This window comes from Mastigoproctus giganteus, chromosome 2 (assembly GCF_048544385.1).
Source record: "Mastigoproctus giganteus isolate SK-2022 chromosome 2, ASM4854438v1, whole genome shotgun sequence".
Classification (NCBI taxonomy): Eukaryota; Metazoa; Arthropoda; class Arachnida; order Uropygi; family Thelyphonidae; genus Mastigoproctus; species Mastigoproctus giganteus.
In genome coordinates this window covers 74,175,619-74,193,794 of record NC_143576.1, presented here as the reverse complement: position 1 = coordinate 74,193,794, position 18,176 = coordinate 74,175,619, and the positions used below count along the sequence as shown (strand labels likewise).

At 38.6% G+C, this 18,176-nt stretch overlaps 1 protein-coding gene across 2 annotated transcripts in view; it reads left to right on the top strand.

Moving 5' to 3' along the window:
* Positions 1-18,176, top strand: part of Frmd5 (FERM domain containing) — a 433,883-nt gene that overhangs the window by 28,144 nt on the left and 387,563 nt on the right. The gene's annotated exons all lie outside the window — the stretch shown is intronic.

Sequence of the window (18,176 nt, the reverse complement as noted above, 5' to 3'; positions counted from 1 at the left end):
CAGCTGTTGATAATCCTGCTCAGATAACAGGCAAACTGAATGAGTGTTGAGTATCTACATTCACACATGAGGAATTCTGTATGGAAGTGGAGGAACAGAAGCATACTAAACTCTAAATGATTTTGTAATAATGGAGAGCAAGGTGGAGGAGAAATTTTTGAAGCTAAATATTAGAAAGGCACCTGGTGTGGATGGGATCTATCCAGTTATATTAAGGGAGACAGCAAAGGAAGTAAGCAAACCCTTAGCCATAACTATGAGAGCATAATTGGATTCAAGGGAGGTCCCCACTGACTGTAGAAGTGCAAAAATATCCCCAATTCCAAAAGGGTGATAGAGTAATTACGGACAGACCTGCTAGTTTAACTTCTGTTCCAGGAAAATAATGGAAGAACTGGTTAAAGAAGCACTGCAGGATCATCTAGACAAGACTGCAGTAATAGTTAAGACACAGCATGGGTTTGTTAAAGGAAGGTCTTGCCTGACCAATTTGATTGGATATTATGATGTGGTCACAAAGGAACTGAATACCAAAAATAATTTTGATATTGTATACAATCGGACCTCCAGATAACGAAATCAATCGTTGACTTGAAAAATACTGTAATTCAGTTGAGAAATACAGCAAAATATGGGAAATAAATCAGAAATAAGTGGGAATGAAAATTTTCTAACATTTTAAAACAATTAATTTATTAATACACACATTAAGAAATGACTACTTACATAATGCGCAAAGTATATTTGTACACTTTAAAGAATTATGTCGTAAAATATTTGGTTATACCAGTAAACAGGTTAATTTCCATCAGAATGAAAATTTACATTTTTTACCTGTTATAATGTGACATCTTATCACTTTACATGTTTATATTTATTTTTACCCAAATAAATATTTTGTTTCACATACTTTTTCTATTTTTAATGTTAAGTACCAGTATATTGGTATTTTTTTTTTTTTTTTTGTGGGGAGGGGGATACAAAAAAAACCCAGTTTTTTTTTTAATTTTCTGTGCTATTCAATCACTACCCCCATTCTGAGAAATTTTTAAACACCCCTCAGTGTTCTCCCCAGAAAAGTTTGCCAGCTGCGTGGAATTATGAAGTAGCCGGGCAGGGAAGTGTAATACTTCGCAATATTATAAAATTTTCTGTTATTTAAAAATATGAATTGAGCAGTCCAGACCAAATATTAATTGCATAATTAACATTATATGCTCCTGTCGCATTGACCTAGATTGCATAGTATGTTTGAATTAATGTTGATTGAGATCAGTGAGCAGTACCATATGATACCGTGAGAAACACTTAAATTTTAGCTGGGCAGTCAGTTAAATTCACTGGGTGGTGCACCCATTTGATAAGGGGCTGTGTTCTCCCCAGGGAGAAAAATGACTTTGTATATTTCTTGAATGCCTTCTGCTGAAAATATGTTTATTAATATTACAGTAAAATCTTGTTAATACAAACACGTTTCATACAAAGTACTCGTTTATATGAAGCACATACCATTCCCCCGCAAAGGGATAGGCTTTTCTATGTAAATATATTCGTTTATTACAAAATTCGGTTAATATGTATTACAAAGTTCTTTTTCACCCCATGAGAAATAAATATTGTCATTTTGTACGTTTAATACCAATCTTGACAGACCTGTCCGATTATTGCCCCTATTATTGCTTCTGGCCACCCGGCTCCTTGTTTCCCGAAGGATGGCACTGACTTGTTAGAAATTAGTTTTGTGTAAACAAAAGCAGTTTATGGTAGCTACAATGTCAAGTGCACTCTGAAAAACATCTTTCTGAAGGATGAGTTGTTAAATTAACAAAAGAATAAAAAGTTTTTCTAAGTTGTTTACGTGCACTCCCTCGTTCTCCAAGGGAATAAGGTCATTTGCAATCGTTTACCCCAGTTCAGTCTTTTGCTACCGTATACAGCAATCTAATTTTTGTGTCATTTTATATGAGCTGATGGTCTGTTTTGGAACTTGTCTTTAAATTAATTTAAAATTTGTTTACATTAAATCTTATATAGCAGTGGTATGGTGACAAAATGTAAACTGACTGAATTAAACCTGGAAATTAAACTAAAAATTATACAAGAGACTGATAGGATGTAAAGAAGCAAAATGGACGTTGCAAAGGAATACAACATACCTTTACCTACTTTATTAACGATACTGACAAACCGAAAAAGACTTTAACACTGGAGCAGCGATGAAAAACAGGAAACGAATTTGTGGTACAAAACACAAGGAGCTTGAAACAAAACTTTTCGAGTGGTACCAAAATGCTTGCATCTAATTTGCTAGTATCAGGTCCAATTTTGCAAGAAAAGGCAAATTATCTAGCTCAGCAACAAGGAATTTGCAACTTCAAATGCAGCAGTGGCTGGCTCCAAAGATTTAAAGACAGGAATAACTTGGTTTTGTGAAATGTTTGTGGTGAGGCTGGATTAGTTGACAAAGAAAAGGCTGCACATTCTGCCGAGATATTTAAATATGAGGCAAAGGATATTTTTAATCTTGACAAGACAGGTTTATTTTATAATTTGCTGTTCTAGGAGAGTCTTGTCATGGTGGAAAATTTAATAAAAAAGACTCGTTCTGTTATGCTGCAATTCAGATGGCAGTACAAAACTACACCCACTTGTGATTGCTAAGTTTTTCGAGCCAAGATGTTTTAAAGCAGTTAACCAACTTCCCTGTTATTATGAGGCCAATAGAAGAGCTTGGCTTACACTCAAAATTTTTCAGTCTTAGTTATCAATAGTGGACAGAAAAATGGCTTCAGAAAAAAGGAATATTTTGATGGTTCTAGATTGTTGTACAGCACATTCTGCCGAGATACTTAAGTTGCCAAATATAGGGCTGTTGTTTTTACCCCCAGTACCACCAGTTTAATGCATCCACTGGATCAAGGCATTATTTATAACCTCAAGAGAGCATATAGATCCTGCCTGATAAGGTACTTGATCTGCAACATAGGAGGGAACAATTTGCAGCCAAATTGGAATGTCTTGGTTGCTATCTGTAATCTTGTTATTGCTTGGGACAGTATTACATCAAGTGCAATAATCAACTGCTTCAGAAAGAGTGGCTTTGGAGAGAATATCATTGAAAAACATGGTCCAGCAGATGAATGTGATAGCAACATTGAGGAATGGAGGAATTTGAAGGAGCATATGGATTTTGTTGGCGAATTTGAAGAGTTTGTGAAGGTGGATGATGAAGTTGCTACCACTGCAAGGTAGCAACTTCATTATCCAACCACTGCAATGTCAATACCAGAAGAGCTGCTGAGCACCAAACAAAACAATGATGTTTTTGTTACCAGTGACAGCAAAAGTGAAGAAGTGCACACAATACCATCTAAAAAAAAAAAAGTTGCCCAAAATGTATTGAACATAATAGAGAATGTGTTGGCCTGTAGTAGCATTGATAAAGAAACAACTATTGCATTTGTTAATGTCTGTGCTGTAGTTAAAAATGCATATAGGACAAAAACTGTGCAAACAACATTGGATTCTTTCTTTAAATTAGATTAATTTATTAAAAAGTTAATGGTTTATATGTCTCCTTTTATATTAAGATTGTAATTCTTTTTACTGTTATACTAAAATATATATCAAAATTTATACTGTACAATATTTTCATTTCTGTTAATTGCTTTTTTTATTTTATCTTACAAATAAAATAATCTTTAAAAAATGTTATTTCTATTAATGTATTGTTAGACGGGGCATTTGTTTTTATTTTATTAATTGAAATTAATTTAATTTTGTTATTATTATTATTTATTATTAGTCTTAGATATACAATATGTACCAAAAAAAAACAAAGCAACTGTACAATTTTGGGTACCTCATTACTACAAAACATGAAAATTTAGGTCCCCTGTTGCGTAATATTTTAAGAGTTTTAGATTATCTATATAATATCAGTGTAGATACACCATAGACAACTCTTAAAGAAAAACTACGATAGTAGTGTAAAGGGCATCATTTCATCTGTATCTCACATTGTGCTCTCAGTAGTCTTCTCTATTAGTGAAGCATTACTTATTTGAGGTAGTGCAATACATGGTAACTCGTCAAGAATGAGCATAATATGAGATACAGATGATTTTCTTTAAAAGTTGTCTATGGTGTATATACACCGATATTATATAGATAAACTCTTAAAATATTATGCCTTGTAGCATTTAGTTTCATTTTAATATTAACATGTACACCTTCTGGCATCTCTCATATGTAGGATTAACTTCACAACTGGGTTGTCATGTTTGCAGTACCGGGGTACCTGCCCATCCACCGATGAAAGGCTAACAACCTTGAAACAGTGCCATCTGGGTGGTGGTGGTGCCCACCAAGAATAAATAACAATAGTCTTCTCTATTAGTGAAGCATTACTTATTCGAGGTAGTGCAATATGAGATACAGATGAAATGATGTCCTTTACACTACAATTGTAGTTTTTTCTTTAGGAGTTCTCTATGGCGTATCTACACAGATATTATATACAGGGTGTCTCAAAAATATTGGTACAAACGTTTAGGGGAGGTAGGTAACATCTAAAGGAATGTGAATCGCACAGGAACCTATAACTGGAAACGTCACCTTAAGTCGGTACACGGCGCTGGTCATCAGTTTGTGAGAGGGAAAATTTCTGGTTAAATCATTTAAGCAGTAATTGCCGCATGAAGAGCATGCATCGATATTACGAACTGTGAGCTTGCAGACATGCACATAGTGTATGGATTAGGAGAGGGCCAACGGTGTGCGCCCCCATGCGGCACAACATCGCTTCGTAATAAATGTGTGGGCAGGTATGGTTGGTGACTGCTTAGTTGACCCATACCTGTTACCATCCCGCATGAACTCTGCTAAATATCGGATCTTTCTTGAACAAGTTCTACCAGGGTTACTTGACGATGTTTGGTTTCAACATGATGGGGGGGGTGCCTGCCCATTATGGAAGGTGTGTTCGTGACCATTTGAACAGGCGTTTTGGGCGTCGATGGATTGGCCGTGGTGGACTCGTTGCCTGGCCCTACGCTCACCTGATTTATCGAGCCTTGATTTCTTTCTGTGGAGGCCCTCATCTATCGTGTATGAACCTGTGGAGACGGAAATGGATCTCGTGGCGAGACTCGTCTGTGCTGCTGCTGCTACTGTCAAAGAAACTCCAGGTGTGTCCGCCAGTCTATGCTGCGTCGGTGTCATGCATGCATGGCATCTCATGGTGGAACCTTCGAGCATCTGTTGTAACATCATAAAATGCATCCATCTCGTACTCCATTGTTAATACTATGTCAAATAAATGTTAGCCACTAATTACTGTCTTGCGTCATTTCTGCTTCTTGTGCCTCTGATACTACTTTCCCGTGACGTTTCGGGTTCCTATGCAATTCACATTCCTTTAGATGTTACTTACCTCCCCTAAATGTTTGTACCAATATTTTTGAGACACCCTGTATATTCAGTAAAGTAAATGTTAACCAGAAAGGTAAGAAAAATAATAGATGTTGTATTGAATAATAATAATCACAAATGTATTCCCACTCTTTTAAATGACATTAAGCACTCTCTCTTTTAATGTGCACTTCACAGTGGTTTGCAGTCCGGCATTATTGTCACTGCCCTCCTCATGTGGTCCAACTCTAGCATTCAAACAAATGACTAGTTGAAATGTGATGTTCAGAAATTATTTTTCAGTTTGCATGATCTAATACAGTAGTTATCAAACTTTTTTTTTGCTAGTTGGCCAATATTGATGGAAATAAGTTTAAAGAAATTGTATGTGAGCCATATATTGGGTTAATGCTGTGATACATATAACTTAAAGTTGATAGGAGATACCGAATTCATTTGACATTAACTCTGTAGGAGATAAAACTCGATGCTGAAATATATATACAGTAAACCCCTGATTTAACGGACCCCGATATAACAGATTTTCGATTTAACAGACTGGACAAATAATAATACTGTAATGTACATATTAATCTCAACCATATGATTTTTTTTAGGTTATACAAAACTTCAGTGTTAGTATTAATAATAATTACCTATTTCTATTATTGTTTTGATAATTACCTACTTTTATTTTTATAATCAAAATCAGGAAATTGTTTTTTATTCTTTCTGAAAACATGTTCAAATAACTGTTTTCCCAGATTACAGATAAGAGCAGGCAGTGACTTTGCGAGCTAAATGTGACTCTGGATGTTAAACTGTAGGTCTACCAACTAGCTTTGTTTCGGTCTCAGTCTGCCTCAAGCTATTGTGCAGTCAGGTTGTATACAGAGTGTTTCTGTGATTTCTGAATTGTGACTTTATTTATTAAATAATTTTGCAATCCTTACAATTTAAAATGGCATCAAGTGATAGAGGAGTTAAAAGAAAGCGTGTGAACTTAAATGTGGCACACAAATTAGAGCTAATTGAGAAATTAGAACACGGCGTCTCAGTAGCAAGTGTTTGTGAAATTTACGGCTTAAAAAAAAACTAAATGTTTCTCATATATCTGGAAATCAAAGGCTAAATTGCAACATTTTATATTTACAACAAAATTACATATTCTTAATTATAATTTAATAATTTTATTTTGTACAGTACTGTATATTGTTGTTATTTGGTTTTTAGGAGCATTAGCTACTAAGGCCATATTGCTCCGGGGATATGCGGCGGTCATTCCCTGACCTTTCCGCATCCTACGTATTTGGTGGGCACGGCTCGAACCCCGGTCTAATCAAGAAGCGTGTGCTATGCACTGCTGCTCCTGCCCACCTGGCTACAGAGGCGCCACTGTATATTGTATTAAAGTTTTTTTTTTTTTTACGTTAAGAACAAAAAATGTCCCCTCAGGTTACATTCGATTTAACGGACTTTCGGCATTAACCACCCCTTCTCCCCTATTAGTCCATTAAATCGAGGGTTTACTGTTATTACCGCAATGGGATATAAGTTTAGTGTAATATTTTTAATTGAATCGAAATCGTGCCTCAGACAAGAGTAGAAAAGCAAAAAGGCTCAAGGTAGTAGGAGTGCTGTGGCTCATGAGAGAACTGAGGGTGATATTTATCCTCTGAATCACAGCCTTTTGAAATGTACTGCTTGTTTGATGTTTGTGGAGCTACCAGGAATGGGACATGAAATTGCCAAGAGAAATTGCCATCTTTGCGTGTGCTCAATGTAAGGAGTGTGAGGAAGCTAGGCACCGATTCAGCGTTGTTATGGGCCTTTATGAGAGTTGGAGAACAGGTTGGATGCTTTTAAAGGATTTAAAATGTGGGGGCCATCAAGCTCTCAGCTGCCCACATCAATGCCAGAGCACTTGCACTTGATCATCAGCAACACATTGGCAGTCCCTAAGGCAGAATGTGCTGGTCCCACAGGAACTAGTTGTCAGTGACTCCATTGTCAGGGAAATGGAATATATTGTGCAAAAAGGATAGGTGGAACAGGACTAGGGTGTGTCTGTCAAGGACAGAAGTTGATGATGCTGTAGAGCAGATAGCATCTTTTAAGGGCATAAAAGGTGATATTGTGAATGTTGGCACTAATTACCTTAAGAGTAAGAGATCTACAGATTTACTTATCAAGTACAGCTCAATGTTGAAAAAAAAGTGTGAGTTATGGTTAAATTTGAAAGTGTCTGCAATTCTGTCCAGACATGATAGAAGAGAGTATATGATGAGGGCCTTGTCAATCAATTCTGCCCTGAAGAGATTGTACAAGGCTCATGGATAGAGTTTTTCTCAGCATGGTGTGTGTGCTTGTTAACAGGAGAGACTATTTCTACATAGATAAGATACTCTTAAATTGAAAGGGTGCAAGAATATTTGCTGATGCTATCGAGGCACTGTTAGGTGGGTTGGAAAACTGCTGGCTTGTGGGGGTGGATACACAGACTAATACATTAACAGTAGCTGCAGGCAGAAGTGAAAGTGATCCTTGAACTGTTTTTATTGGAATCAGCAGCAGACTGGAAAACAAGTTGCTGGGCATTTCAAGGACTTGGAGTCATTGTGGAACAAGTAAATAAATGGGCTATGTTAGGGTAACTAGGAATAAGAACAGGTGCATGTATGCCAGTTCTAGGAGTTTAGTCAATAAAATTGATGAATTTGAAGTGCTAGTCAAAACATCAAAGGCAGATATTCATGGAATATCAGAGATATGGTGTCACACGGATATAAGGAATGCAGAATTGGAATTTGGGGGGCAAAATGTGTAGAGAAAGGATGGGAATGGAGGAGGGGTTAGGCTGTTAGTGCTGTTAGTTAAGAAACACAATCTATGAAGTGAATCCAGTTGACATGGGTAGACAGTGCAATGTTGAGTCAGTTTGGTGTGAGACACTGGGAAAGCAAAATTGAGAGTAGGAGTATGTTGTAAGCCTATTGACTCTAATGAGTACAAGAACAACTGTACAGAAAAATAAAGTAGGCTGGTAAATCAGATTGTCTTATAATGGGGGATTTTACCTTTCCAGATATTGGCTGAGACTTGTTAGTTATTTGGTTTTTAGGAGCATTAGCAACTAAGGCCATATTGCTCTGGGGATATGCGGTGGTCATTCCCTGACCTTTCCGCATCCTCCGTATTTGGTGGTCACAGGCTCGAACCCTGGTCTAATCAAGAAGCGTGTGTTACGCACTGCTGCTCCTCCCCACCTGGCTACGGAGGCGCCACTGAGACTTGTGCGTTGGTCACTTGCACACTAATAAGGCTTTTGGGGATTAATTGGATGATTGTTTTCTACAGCAGCATGCTCAAGAGGTAACCAGAGGGGTAATGATGCTCTTGATCTGATTATCAGCAGTGATTCTTCATGCATTAAGAATCTACATATAAAGGAACAACTAGGTGGCAATGATCACAGTGTACTGATGTGGGATTTATTCAAAGACGTAACTACCATCAGGGGTAAAAGGACAGGTTTTTGCTTTCACAAAAGTGACTATAGTGGTCTCAGATAGTTTTTAAATTCTGTACAGTGGTACCAACTGATGATGTTCCCCACAGCAAATTCTAAATGAGAAGTATCCAAGGAATTAATCTTGAAAGCTACTAGGCTTTTCATGTCAGCTAAGAAATATTGTTCAAGTTTTAGGCCTAAATGGATGTCAGATGAACTAATGAGACTTGTGGCAGAGAAGAAAAATGCATGGGATGCACATAAATTTTATCAGATGACACAGAAACCTATGGTAGATATAAGCTAGTTTCTAATCAAGACACAAAGGGGGGTTAAACTGGCGAAGCCAGATTATGAGAAATATTTGGCAAAGGATGCAAAGAAAAACAGCAGCAAAGAGATTTTTTTTACTTAAGTAAACTCTAGAAGGAAGGGGATAAATCCGATTGGTCCACGTGATACTTTTGACTGTTGATCCTGCTCAGGTAGCTGACAAAACTGAATGAGTATTTTGCACCTGCATTCATACATGAGGAGTTATTCAGGGAATGGAATGCCAGAGGTTTATCAAACTCTAATAGGGTTCTAAATGTTTTTGTAATAATTGAGAGAAAAGTGGGGGAGAAATTGTTGAAGTTAAACACAAGAAAGGCACCTGATGTGGATGGGATCTATCAAGTTATATTTAAGGAGGCAGCAAAGGAAGTAAGCAAACCCTTAGCCATAATTGAGAGTTTCCTTGTACTCAGCAGAGGTCCCCATGGACTTGAGATGTGCAAATGTGACCCCAATTCACAAATGGGGGGGGGGGATCAAAGGGTGACACGAGTAATTATAGATGTTAGCTTAACTTTTGTTCAAGGAAATATAATGGAGCCACTGGTTAAAGAAGCACTGCACAATCATCTAAACAATACTGCAGTTATAATTCAAACACAGCATGGGTTTGTTAAGAGGAAGTCTTGCCTGACAAATTTGATTGGTTATTGTGATGTGATATAGACTTTAAAGACTATTAAGTGTTATTTATTCGAGGTAGTACAATACCATGGCAACTCGTTGTGAAGGCAGTCACAATATGAGATATAACCAAAATGATGCCAATTTAATTAATTAATTTAACTATTTTGGTAGATAGATATGTTAAAATGATGGATTTGCACTAACCCAAATATTAGTCATTCTACGTCGTAGCATAAGGCCTTTGCCCTTAAATACTTTATAGTCTATATCACTACGCACCATCAGGCATCACTCATATTGTGAAGTTATACTTCATAACTGGGTTGTCACTATTGCAACACCAGGGTACCTGCCCACCCACCTACCGAAGAGAAGCCAACCAGCTTTGAAATGGTGCCGTCTGGGCGGTGGTATCCGCTGAGAAAAAATAACAATAGTCTTCTCCACAGGTGAAGTGTTATTTATTCGATGTAGTACAATACCATGGCAACTCGTTGTGAAGGCAGCCACAATAAGAGATATAACCAAAACGATGCCAATTTAATTAATTAATTTAACTACTTTGGTAGATAGCTATGTTAAAATGATGCATTTGAACTAACCTACATATAAGTTGCTCTTATTAAGTTCTGCAAATTGCAGTGTCTGGCAGCTGCAAGGTGATCTGATTGAGGTGTATAAGACCTTGAATGGTTTGTGCAAGCTCATGCTGATGGGATTCTTCCTTTTGTCCAGATTAGTTGCCTGAGGGGAGGTAGCCAGAGGGTGCCCTGTGCTGGGTCAGCACTAGCAATCCCACATCATCCAGGGATGATATCAGCAGGATTTTTTTTTTTTTTTTGATTTGGTAGTTGTTGGCGCATCGGCTTCTGTGGCCATATTGCACCTCCCAAGGTTTTTGCAGTACTTTGATTCAAGCCCGAGGCGGGAATCGAACCCGCGACCTTTGGGTTGCCGGGCAGGTACTTTACCCACTCGGCTAGCCCGGTCGGCATCAGCAGGAGTACACAGTATAGTGTTCCCAGATCCCACATCACAGTAGCGTCATTTGTCTTTTCTGAGAGTCTGTTTATAGCTCATCTAATTGTATGGTGTGAGTGTTGAAATCAGTTTCCATGGAGAGTCCATATTTAGGAGACATAAGCTGGCATCCATATTTGCATTGTTCGTATTGATGGTATTTTTGAGTAATGTCCTTTGATGGAGGACGGTCCCCTGGGCAAAGTGGGAGAGAGTGTTGTAGTGCTGCTGCTGCTCAAGTATGAACATAAGTTTGGTGCCAATAGGTACCGTTGTGATGAAATTCACCTTGAAGTCTGTGCTTGCCCCCCCTCACATGGGGGGCAAGCACAGAACATGCTTGCAATCTTCCATTCCACTGCTGGAGCAGTAGGGATCATCTTTAATAACCAGTTGAGGGAACCATGTCCTATCAACAGAAATGTGACAAAGGCCTGTTGTGGACCAGGGAGGAGGCTTCTGGCTGGTTATACTAAACTAGGGAAGAAATCTTTTGGTGGTTGTGCTTATAGGGGCATTTTCCCATCTAGACTACCAGATACAGTGGGGGTAGTTGCTGATTTCTTTTATCTCCTGCTTGAAATTGTTTACTGTATTTACAGTTATATCTAGGATGGTAGTAAGTATTCCTTTTTGTAGTCTGTACAGGGGTCCATGGCAAATGAGCTCCAGGTCTGGGGAAGAGTTCCTGCAAGAACATGGAGAGTTTTCTATATTTTATATAGAAATGGAGAGTAGCATTGTTCTCCGAATGGACTGTAGTTTTCTGGAGTTACTTGCTAGGATAGTTTTGTGGGCCTAGGCAACAGTGCCATAGCAAAAAATGGGAGAAGTATTAGGGTTTTGGCACAGAAGACCAGTCAGCACAAGTGATATGCTTACATATTGCAGCATACTTGCAAATCATGCTGGCAAGGTTGGTCAGGTGGGAGTGGGGTGAAGGTGAGTTTGTTGTTGATTATTATACCAGGGTATATTATTTCAGTTATGAGGCTGATTGAAGTTTGGTACATTTTGATCACAGCCAGTCTATTGATGTATAATTTTCCTTTGAGTAGAACAGCTTTGGTCTTGTCTGGTGAAATGGTTAGTGTATTTTCCTGGGTCCGGGAGTCAAATACACCAATGTTGGTGTTGGCTCTATCTCCAGGATGGCTCTAGAGTTTGCAGGTGCAGTGAGAATTAGATCATCCACATAGTCTTTACAGTCGGACATACCCAGATCAGGTGAGAAAACCATCCAAGACAACGGATCATAGGAAGGGCCCCAGGGCGGAGCCTTGTGGACAGCCGCTGGTGACATGGCAGGTGGTCTGCTGGTAGGCAGTTGTAACAGAGATAGTTCTGTCCTGTAGATAATGCTTGTGCAGGAGTAAAGATTTCTGGGGAGCTGAGCCTGGTGCAGGGGGTTGAGAACAGACGGCCACTAGAGATTATTATAGGCACCACAGACATCTAGAGTGATTGGTAATAGGTACTTCTAGTTGCAGGTAGTGGTAGAGGAGTTGAATAATCACATCCATAATGCAGCAGCCAGTTTTAAAACCAAATTTCTTCGACGATTGCATATTTTTGAAGTTATAGTGAGATGTAAGTCAAAGTGGGAGCAGATGCTCCAAGGGCTTCCCAAAGACAAAGAGGGAGGTGCATTTTGGTATTGTTCCCTGGGGTCGGAAGGACTTCCTTGTAGAGCCATTTGTTATATAGCTTGGGAAGATAGTTTGGGCAGATGGAGGCTGTTTTCTTGAGGACCTCAAGAAGCAGCACTATCCTATAAAGTAGCACTCAGCTCTTTAATCGTGAAGGGTTCTTCCAAGGGTTGGCTGTAATAGTTGGAGCTTACTGTACAGATATGTTGCTGGTCTTGAGTCGGGAGGGATATCATTTTCAGAAAAAAAAGAGCATCAAGGATGTTTTCCACAGATTGGGAAAATACAGAAGTGTATTGATGTCTAACACTTTACACTTATGCTCGTCCAGAAGGATGTCAAATAATTTTTCTTGTCCACATGTAGGTTAAATAAAATTGTTTCTATTTTTGACCACATTTATTATCTTAGACTTGGCAGCTGAGGTGATCCTAGGTGATCTAGCTCTGTCCGAATCTGCATGACTTGTTGCTTGATGTTTGCCCTGACTGGCCACAGGGGACCATCAGGGATGTCAAGTTTGCCTTCATTCATAGTTAGTTTGGGTGAGTCCACATTGTTGCCTCCACAGCAGAACAGAAGGGGGGGATCAGTACACGGTAGGGATTGTCTTTTTTCCTGGATTTCGGTAATCCCAGGATCCGGGGATAAAAATGTTCTTTTCCTGGGATTATTGTAGCTGGAATTAAAACTGAATATTTCACAGCATTTTATTTATTCACACACACACACACACACACACACACACACACACACACACACACACACACACACACACACACACACACACATATATATATATATTTATTTATTTATGTATTTCAAAAATTTATTTCACTTTAGTTTATTTTGAAACTGATTTGGCAATTGACATGTAATATGAAGGTAAGAAACACAGGCAATTTACACTTTTATTGCCGAGTCTAGTTCTACGTTTGGATTATAAATAATCCTGCAGCCGAAAAGGACATTTCAACTTCTACACTTGTTGTTGGTATGGATTCGAGAGCGTCCATTAATTTTAATACGTTTGTTGTTTTTTTACCAATTGCCTCAAATATTTCAAACTCCTCGGATATATTTTTTAAGGGTCTTTAGAAACACATTCAGTTTGTTTTTTGATTTGACGCACCAATTTCTCACAAAGCGTCTGCTGTCTTTCGTTCTCACTGTCACACTCTTTCTCGGAGTCGGAATGTGACGAATCAGATTAGGATGATTCAGAAGAGGAAAACCCAAGACAAGTTATTATTCGTTTTGCTGTAACCAACAAGGCTGACTTGCTTGGAAATGGTTGCAACTTGGTTTCTACTATTTTTCTATTTCTTTTGTAATACGTTTTTCCAGTTTTTATATACTTCAATAATCCAACCAAAGCTTTTTGCCTTCTCTCATTTATCCTTAAAATTAGTGCTTCCTGAACTTTTCTCGAAAAGATAGAATTTTGCTCAGAAAGTTCTTGTATGATGAAAGAAAAAACTCCCTCTGCAGTAAGAAGTGTCGCATCACGACTGCAAAGGTTTTGCGATCCGATTTAAACCAGTTTCAACACACGCACAAGATCATTAAGAGCTGTATACTCTGCTTCACATATTGGATTTTTCATGTTATAGTCAATTATTGTTTTTTTCAATTTGTGATTTTAACTGTAAGAATCATTCTAACATGGCTACCAAATTGTTCCATCTAGTTTTAGAATTGAGTACTAGGCTTAAATTTTCTTGCTTGAATGAAGATTTAACATAATTCTGAAGAGTATAATTTTTCAAGGGAGACTTTTGAACCATTCGCACAATCGTTCTAACTTTATTAATGATATTAGCTATGTTTAATGCACCGGAGAATAAGTCATCTCTGAAATCACATTTTTGTTCCTTATCAGGATTGTTTTCGAAGCTTATTTGAATCGTAATTTTCCTTTTCATCCTCTTCTAAATCTTCCTCGCTGTCTTCAGTTGTTTTTACCTCAATTACACCTTCCGAATCATTCCGTCTCTTGTATAGAACGTCTCATATTCCAAGGTATATACCATGGGCATAGCAAAGCTGATGTTCACAATCTATCAACTGTCCGAATTTCACCATAACAATCGTCCCAACCGTTACGCACGCGACTATATGATGCTCTATTGATAATTTAAACTCCAATAACTTCTGTTTTACTTCTTCAACCATTTCTTTGGCATTTATTCTACCATTAATAGCAATCATTCCTAGATTCTAAAATTTGTCTTTATCTTGATGAACATTGATATTTAAATGTTTGTTTTTAAGTGACGAATATTCGTCTAGAGAAAGGCTGAATCTCTTACCATTTTTTAATGATTGTTAAATTTCTTTTATTATATTTTCTTTTAATATACTGTTTATACACTAATTGCATAACATGATTGGGATTTTTAGGAAGAAGCAAACCTTTTTCACTGACTGCTTTCTGAATAAATTCACTTTTACATATGGCACTGATAGGAAATCCATCTACAGCTACAAGCTTTGCAGTGATTTCTTCTTTTGTGTCTTTCTTTAAAAAACTAAACAATGTTGGCTGAGAATGAACACTTTTTAAACATTTCGAAGAGCTTTCTACAGATTCACCCCCTGCAGAACGTTTGAGGTTACATTCATTTGCCGACTAGGCTTCTCAATAGAATGTTTAGTTTTTAAATGCTGAAGCAAGCCACTTGTAGAAAAACCTCTACATTTCAGTATTGCACCACAATGACTACACTTTGCTTCTTCATTATTATTAGGCACCTCCATAGCCAGGTGGGAAGGAGCAGCAGTGCGTAGCACACACTTCTTGATTAGACCGGGGTTCGAGCCCGTCACCACCAAATACGGAGGATGCGGAAAGGTTAAGGAATGACCACCGCATATCCTGGAGCAATATGGCCTTAGTTGCTAATGCTCCTAAAAACCAAACAACAACAACAACATTATTATTACATTTAATGAAGTACTGCCAGATGAATGTTTTTGATCTCTCCATCGCCACAAAATATTAAAACAATAAAATATATATAAAGTGGCTTAACTGCAAGAGGATCTTTCTAGGACAAATGACATGTATACTCGAGGAGAGTCGAGACTCGAGAAATGACGACGATGACATTACAGAGATATGTAAGAAAGTGCTGGCCTTTCGCTTTCTGCTTTATAAATATATATATATATATATATACACACAGGGTGTCACAAAAATATTGGTACAAACGTTTAGGGGAGGTAGGTAACACCTAAAGGAATATGAATCACATAGGAACCCATAACTGGAAACGTCACCGTAAGTCGGTAGACGGTGCTGTTCATCAATTTGCGAGAGGAAAAATTTCTGGTTTACTCATTCAAGCAGTAGTCGCTGCACGAAGAGCATGCATTGATATACGAACTGTGAGCTGGCAGACATGCACCTAGTGTATGGATTAGCAGAGGGCAATGGATGAGCTGCTCAACGAATTTATGGAGAACGCTTCCCAGACAAACATGTACGGGACCACCGTTTGTTTGCGCATGTTTATCAAAATTTGTGCGATTATGGGTCATTTAGAGGTAACAAGAGTAGTGTGGGCAGACCACGTTCGACGCGAACTCCCACCATGGAAAAAAGTATGTTGAATGCCGTCCAGAATAATCCTACTACCAGCACACGTGCCGTTGCCTATGCCTTAGGAGTGTCTCGTTGCAGTGTACAGCGTGTCTGGCACGACGATTCCTTACACCCCTTTCATCTCCAAAGGGTTCAGTTACTGCTCCCCCAAGATCATCCTACATGTGTGGCTTTTGCGCAGTGGTTTCTCCAAGAAAGTGTTCAAGACTTGAATTTTCCAGTCTATATTTTGTTCACGGATGAGGTTTATTTATCAATCAGCACAATGCTCATGTGTGGACTTATGAAAACCACACGGTGTGCACCCCCATGCGGCACAACATCGTTTCGCAATAAATGTGTGGGCAGATATGGTCAGTGACTGCTTAGTCGGCCTATACCTGTTACCATCCCGCATGAACTCCGCTAAATATCGAATCTTTCTTGAACAAGTTCTACCAGGGTTACTTGACGATGTTCCAGCAAATGTGAGATGCAACATTTGGTTTTAACATGACGGGCGCCTGCCCATTATGGAAAGTGTGTTCGTGACCATTTGAACAGGCATTTTGGGCGTTGATGGATTGGCCGTGGTGGACCCGTTGCCTGGCCCCCACACTCATCTGATTTATCGAGCCTTGATGTCTTTCTGTGGGTGCCCTCAAATCTATCATGTATAAATTGCTGGTGGAGATGGAAATGGATCTCGTGGCGAGACTTGTCTGCGCTACTGCTACTGTCAAAGAAACTCCAGGTGTGTTCTACCGTGCCCGCCAATCCATGCTGTGTCGGTGTCACGCATGCATCGCATCTCATGGTGGAACCTTCAGCATCTGTTGTAACATCATGAAATGCATCCATCTCATACTCCATTGTTAATATTATGTAAAATAAATGTTTGCCACTAACTACTCTCTTGTGCCTCTGCTACTAATACTTTTCCGTGACGTTTCCGGTTATGGGTTCCTATGCGATTCAAAGTCCTTTAGATGTTACCTATCTCCCCTAAATGTTTGTACCAATATTTTTGAGACACCCTGTATATATTGCAAATGTAATATATGAAAGTAAATATTTTTCTAAATTAAAATAATACACATCTTTATTGCTGACGATATCTCAAATTGAGAAGAAACTATTTATCTTGCCAGTGCATGATGATCGCATGTATATTTATAATGTGTGTGTAAGACTGTTAGTATTGATTATTAAAGTTAGTAATTTAGACCCGGAAATCCCGGGATAAATCCCACAGCAAAAATCAACCGCGATCCTGAAATCCCGGGAAACAATCCCTAGTACACAGTGTCGCTTGGACTCCATACCAGTGCAGGGTACTACTTGCTGTGCTTTCCTCTTTGAAGCTGGTCAGGTGTACCATTCTGGAGCCGACCGGGCTAGCTGGGTGGGTTAAGTTCCTACCTGGCAACCTAAAGGTCGCGGGTTCGAATCCCACCTCGGGCTTGGATCAAAGTACTGCAAAAACCTTGGGAGGTGCATTATGGCCACAGAAGCCAATGCACCAAAAACTACCAAAAAAAAAAAAAAAAAACCATTCTGGATGGTGATCTTCAGAGTCCTCTTTTGGGAATTGATTCTTATTTTTGCTAATTAGTATGACAACAGGCAATGTCTCTAACTCAGAGAGGGTGAATCTGGCATTTTGGGACATATGACAATTTTTTAATTTAAACATGAGAGCAGTATACAGTATGTAAAGCCAGAAACAGAAGCAGGTCATTCTGCCAATATTGAATAGCTAGAAACTTGTGAAAGAACTCAGTCAGGTGACCGATATGTATATAAGAAATAGCAGTTCAAGGGATTAAAGGATTAAAAATCACCACAAGGGAGGAAGGTGGTTAGAGAAACATGACCTTGAACACAGCCTTTTGTTTCACATGGCAATTTAACACCGAACTTATTCGTTATTGGGGGGGGGAAATTTCCATGCAGAGTAGTGGACATTGCTTATTCAGCTCTTCATTAGAGGTCCTCTAATACTAATTACTAAGCATTATGGAGGAAGTTACAC